This window comes from Arabidopsis lyrata (genome assembly GCF_000004255.2).
Source record: "Arabidopsis lyrata subsp. lyrata unplaced genomic scaffold ARALYscaffold_8, whole genome shotgun sequence".
NCBI lineage: Eukaryota > Viridiplantae > Streptophyta > Magnoliopsida > Brassicales > Brassicaceae > Arabidopsis > Arabidopsis lyrata.
Genome location: NW_003302548.1, coordinates 7,001,789 through 7,008,820, shown reverse-complemented (window position 1 = coordinate 7,008,820; position 7,032 = coordinate 7,001,789).

Below are 7,032 nucleotides of genomic sequence, written 5' to 3'. Positions count from 1 at the left end.
TTACCCGTCCCGTGTAATTAAACATTATTTAGTTATTTTTCTTTTTAATAATACTTTTATTTAAAAGCTATATAATTCAAGTCAATTTAAAAATTTCTTTTAAATGGTTCCCATAAGATATATATACACATATATTAAATTTGTATAGATTTGAAATAATATTAATATTACAAATTTTTTTATATAATTTAAATATTATAAATATTTTTAAAAATATGTAATATATATTTTTTGTTATTGAATAAGAGGATATTATGTGTAAGAAATGTAGAAAATAAGAGTTTAATATTTTTATTATGGAGTCGCAAAAAAAATCTTTTATTTCTATACATGTTATTCATTTATTAATAATAAAAGAAAACAAATCCTTTAAATTAGATATTAACTAAAATAAACGCACCATAATTACTTATTAAGTAACAACCAATAAATTTCACCAAAAAATAGGTAACAACCAATAAATTCTAAACACAGTAATTAAAGAATGAGATATTTAAAAAAAAATATCAAATAAGATATAAGAATCTTAAAATAATTGAACATCTAAATAATTTAATTGTTAGTGTCGATTTTAATGCCTTCATTAATGTGGATTTTTTTTTTTACAGAGAAATATTTCCTAAAGATTATCACATTAATGATTCAGAAAATTAAGGAAGATATGAATTTATGATTCTCGAAATCGTATTGGTAATATCTTTAATTAATATTTTTCAAATTTAAATAATTAATGCCAATGGCATTCATCCGTAAATAAGGTCCAATTCCAGGATTTATTTGCTAAAAGTCATTCAAAAATGTATATATAGATATTCTCCACCTTCATTTGGAATGAATTACTTGTCAACGATTTTTGCTATGGCAATTAAGTTTGTTTCGATCAAGGTACGCTTCCGTTGTCCTTTCCAACCAAAAGCTCGATGTGAAAAACAATGATTCACCAATTATGTTACTAGCAATTTTTTTTTTTAATTAACTTTAAGTATATATGCTTATAAGATTATGCAAAATGAGAATGTTCAGGTTTCTTAGCATCTTTTATCAAGAAAGTATTGAGTCTCGAGCCTTTCAAATTCGTTAGGGCATCAATATCAGGGTCATTGGAACTTTATATGATAGCATTATGTTCATGATATATATTTTAAAAGTCGACAACTATATAAACGTTATCAAATATTGAGATTGACACCTTAGTGTCATTATCTTGGTTAGAGAGAGTTGTTTGATCTTACTTGATCAGGACTGTATTTTTTTTTCTTTCAAATTCCATTTCTTCAACTTCAAAATTTTAAAATTAGTTTCTTTCATGTTCAATTTATTCTTATTTATATTGTTCTTCTAGTGTTCACTAACCAAGGTCTAGTTTTAAAAGGAATTTTGCATTCAATAACACTTTTTGAGATGTTTGTGATTTATACGCTTTATAATTTAGATGTGTACTGTTGATAGTCTATTTGTTCTTAGAATGATCTATTAGATGTTAACACCATTAAGCCAATTTGGGGTATAATAACATACATAGGAAAAAATAATATTTTGCAATCTAGCATCACGAGCCAAACCAATCAGTCGAAGTATTAAAATTACGAGAAATAAAAGAAAATTGAAAATTAGGAAACACAACTTTAACGCTGAAAATAAATCTGTAGAGAAAAGAAACGCCAGCCATTTAGAGGGAAACAATCATGTCCAAACAACCAATAACCAATACAGAAGCGATACAATTAGTTAATATCTAATGATGCACTCCAAACTTAAACAAGTGCAAAAAAAGAAAAAAAGAAAAAACTTGTAAAAAAGTGCTTGTCTCATTGATTTCATGAGCATCAATTTCTGTGGACATTGCTGCATTCCATTCTTTATGAAGCACGGCCTCCTCATATTTTTCTGGTTCAACTAGAGCATTTTCACTATTCAAAAATTCAAATATTTTTTAATCAAAAAACAAATATTCAAATATTTTAACAAATGATGCATTTATTATAACGTATATCCCTTCAGACCAAAGACCAAAGTATTTTTATATGGTTTTCTTTTAATAGACCTAGCAGGATCTTCTCACCAACTTGATTTCACATATCCAACGAATTGTGTAGCCATATGTCATCTAGCTCTCAAAAGCATGACAGAGGTTGATAAAAACTGCATGCACCTATTATAGTATATTTTGCTATTATTTTCAAAATTTTGGACGATGCCAGGAAAATAAATAAATTGGAAAATAGCATTAATATGACAAAACATAATTTTGGACGATTTTACATTTCTTTATATAACACATTATTTCATAAGAGATATTTTTTTAATGTAAATGTCTAATCCTTTTTTTTTTGTCTTGAAAGATTATATCAATGTAACCGTAATAGTCATAACACATTACAAACACAAAGTTCAAATGGTGTAAAAAACCATATTACTAGATCCCACTCAAGTAGCCTAAAAATCAATGATAAAATACCCACACTCAAGCTTGTGGCTGCACTGGGATTCGTGGATCACAGTCTTCCGAAAATGGTCTCCCATGTATGCAGTAGATAATAAACTTTCTAAAATTACCAACATTGATGTAGCAGTGGCGGACTATTTTTATCCCACTAGATAATGCATAAAATGGGAGTATCAATACATCACTTGGTCGTTATTATCATCAATTGCTTCAATCAAGTATTCGTGGCGTATCATATAATTGTGTCTGTCTTGTCGCCTCCTGAACCCAATTGAGTATATGAATATACTTTGATTGGGGTTGGTTCAATTTCTGTACGCAGTGGGATTGTGTCGTTATCAAGAAGTGTAAAATTTTATCTTCAATGCTAGCACAATTTGCTCAGTGAGATCTCGCTATACAGCCACATTTACATGAGCTTTACTTCATTGACATGAACATGATCCTGAACGTTATCGCCATTATTATGCACTTGAATTACTGGAGAATGTATCAGATTCATAATCATTTGCTATCCAACAAGTATAGTAACTGTAAATCCATCTGCATGGATATCAGTTATGAACCATGGCGGGTTAACACTACCTCCAAATCCTTCGAACCGATATCTTACATCCATCAATGAACCAACAAGACGGAGCTAGAGAAAACGGTCGGTGCAAGTGAGAAAGAAATCTAGGTTCTTCAACTCGATATTTTTGTGAGTTTTTTTTTTTTTTTTTTTTTCATGTCAATGTCTAATTTATAAAATAGAATATATACTTTTTTTTTTTTTACCATGAAATATATGGACGTGGGCATCAAAGCTTTTTCTATAGATTGATACTCTCGTCATGTATATTTTCAAAAATTAAATTGGATGTCCAAATTGTTGGTGTCGGATCCCGCACCAGAAGTACGAGACCAACCAAAGATTGTCACGTAATCAAGATAATGGCCCATAAAGGATGAAGCCCATTGGACCCGTGAGCTGAAGGGATGGTCGAAGTGGTTGTCACCATTTCGAGAATCCGAAGTGACTGCACTGTGACACGAGTTCGGTGTGGAAGACACGGGAAAGTCGGTTCAAGGACACTTGGGCCAAAAGAGGCGAGGCCCATGAAGATCAGAGTCAACTCAAATTCAAACGTTGAGCATTAAAGCCGAAGAATCAAAACGGACACATTTAAGAAGAAATAATTGTACTTAATTGCTCATTTTAATGTCGTTTATCTATGTATAAATATAGAGGCCAATGGTCATGTAAAAGAGAGCTTCCTCTCAAGAGAGAAATACTATAGCAATTTTCGTATCAATTTATAAGTTTTCACATATTCATTTGTGTCCCTCAAGAATAATCTTTCCCGCTTAACAAAATACTTGAGTGTGTGAATCCGACATCCACATTTTGGCGCCGTCTGTGGGGAAATTAAGTTCTTGAGTGGTCAGATTTTTTCTTTATCACACTTCCGAGATAAGCAACAATGTCCGGAGGAGACGCTGCTGAGACATCATTGGCCGAAACCCTCAAAGCTATGTAGCAAACCATGTCGGACATATCACAAAAGTTCTCGGATGTGGAAAAGGCCGTCGATACGTTGCAAACATCCCAGGTATCTCTTAGTCAAAACGTCAATAATATACAAACTCGTGTTCGCTCTTTAAGTGCAGGAAACCCGGTGGGAATCCGAAGAGGGATATTCAACTCGCCAAGTTCCGCTGCACGAAATGAAACCAGCGGACAAACAACTCCCGGTGCTACTAATAATGTAGCTCAGACGTCGGAAGAAGAGACGCAGCTCGGGGATGAAGAACAACTTGCAGCTCAGTACGAGCAGGAGAACCTCGACCAGTTCGAGACCATGAGGAAGGTTAGCCAGGAATTAAAAGAAATGAAATCAAAATTTCATCAGGCTACAAGTTCGGAGCCAGACATCAATCGAGTCATTGAAGAAGCTAGGCGAACCCCTTTTATCCCGCGAATTGCAAGTTTGAGGATCAAAGATTCCCGGAAGCTCAAGTTGGACCCTTACAGCGGATTGGAGGATCCAAAAAGCTATCTCGCAGCTTTTCTGATCGCTGCTGGAAGAGTCGAATTGGATGAAGCTGATGAGGATGCAGGATACTGCAAGCTTTTTTCGGAGAATCTGTGTGGCCAAGCTCTAATGTGGTTCACCCAATTAGAGCCGGGTTCGATCAGCAATTTCAACGAACTATCAGCCGTGTTCTTAAAGCAATACTCTATCCTTATGGATAAAAGCGTTTCGGATGCCGATCTTTGGAACTTAACGCAAGGATCTAATGAGTCACTTCGAGTTTTCATCACCAAATTCAAAGGAGTGCTGTCAAAGCTCCCAAGAATCTCACAGCAATCAGCTTTATCTGCCCTACGAAAAGGATTGCGACATGATTCAAGGTTTAAAGAAGACCTAATACTTCATAAACCAGACACAATTCAGGATGCACTCTTTCGCGCGAACAATTGGATGGAGGTAGAGGACGAAAAAGAAAGTTTTGCCAAAAGAAATAAACAAGAAAAACCAGCAATCACCGTCCCTGCCAGGAAGTTCGAGCCTAGGGAGAGCAAAGGACCAAAGAGGTTTGGGTCGCAACCTTTCAACAATACCGTCGGGAAGCAATTCCAAGGGAAAGGAAGATCAAACACTTGGGTCCGTGATGAAAGTCTATATTGCGACATTCATAAAGTAACCGGACATTTAACCAAGGATTGCAGCGTTCTTAAAAAGCACCTCGCAGAGCTTTGGGCTAGTGGCGATCTTTCTAAATTCAATATAAAAGATTTTGTGAAGGAATACCACGAAGCAAAGGAAAACTCCAAAGATCAAGATTCCAAAAGACCAAGGTTATCCAACGAGGAAGAACCAAGGAGTTCGAAGGGTAAGATCAATGTGATTCTAGGAGGCTCCAGATTTTGCGGAGATTCAATAAGTTCCATCAAAAAGCATAGGCGAAATGTCTTACTCAAAGCAAGCTTGAGCGAAGAAATTGATTTTCAAGGTGCCCCAATATCGTTTAACGAAGAAGAAACACGGCATCTCGAAAGACCGCATGATGATGCTCTAGTTATTACTCTTGATGTCGCTAACTTTGAAGTATCAAGGATCCTTATAGATACAGGCAGTTCGGTCGACTTGATCTTTTTAAGTACTCTAGAAAAAATGGGAATCAGCCGAGGAGACATAGTAGGACCCCCATCTCCATTAGTTGCGTTCACAAGCGAGTCAGCCATGTCTCTCGGAACAATCAAGCTACCGGTCCTTGCCAAGAAAGTATCGAAGATCGTGGACTTCGTGGTCTTCGATAAACCCGCAGCTTACAACATCATCCTTGGGACTCCCTGGATTTATCGGATGAAAGCAGTCCCCTCTACATACCATCAATGTATCAAATTTCCAACATCAAATGGGGTGGAAACAATTCGAGGAGATCAAGAAGCTTCACGGACGTGTTACTTAGCTAGCCACCGTTTGAAGATCCAATAGCAATTAACAAAGCCCGCAAAAGAAGGACTAAGGCAAAAATTTCCTAGTGGGCAGAAAAAAGAGGATGTGGTAGTAGAAGTAATATTAGAAGAAGACAAACCAGATCGGAAAATTCGAATTGGAGCAACATTGACTGGCCAAATAAAAGAAGCTTTGATCGAACTCTTAAGGAAAAACAAAGCATCATTTGCATGGTCAGCAGCGGACATGCCTGGCATAAATCCGAGTATAATTTGTCATGAACTAAACGTGGATCCAAGCTTCAAACCGGTAAAACAAAAAAGAAGAAAGCTTGGAGTGGAGCGGGCAAAAATAGTAAACGACGAAGTGGATAAACTTTTGAAGATAGGATCCATAAGAGAAGTGCAATATCCGGAGTGGGTAGCAAACACTGTCGTTGTCAAGAAAAAGAACGGGAAAGATAGGGTTTGCATCGATTTTACAGACCTGAATAAAGCATGTCCTAAAGATAGTTTCCCGCTCCCGCATATAGATCAACTTGTAGAGTCCACCGCTGGAAATGAGTTGTTAACATTCATGGACGCCTTCTCGGGTTATAATCAGATAATGATGAACCCCGAAGATCAAGAAAAGACGTCATTTATCACAGATAGAGGTATCTACTGTTACAAGGTAATGCCTTTTGGTTTAAAAAATGCAGGAGCAACTTACCAGCGGTTGGTGAACAAAATGTTTCACAATCACCTCGGGAAGACTATGGAAGTCTACATAGATGATATGTTGGTTAAATCGTTGAAGAAAGAGGATCATGTTAAACATTTGGAGGAATGTTTTGATATTCTCAATAAATATCAAATGAAGCTGAACCCGGCGAAGTGCACATTTGGAGTCCCATCCGGAGAATTTCTTGGTTATATCGTGACAGAAAGAGGGATTGAAGCCAATCCAAATCAAATTAACGCCTTTCTGAACATGCCATCTCCAAGAAACTTCAAAGAAGTGCAACGGTTGACTGGGCGGGTTGCGGCTTTGAATCGTTTTATCTCGAGGTCAACAGATAAGTCGTTGCCTTTCTACCAAATTCTAAAAGGGAACAAAGGATTCATTTGGGATGAGAAGTGTGAAGAAGCCTTTGGGCAGCTT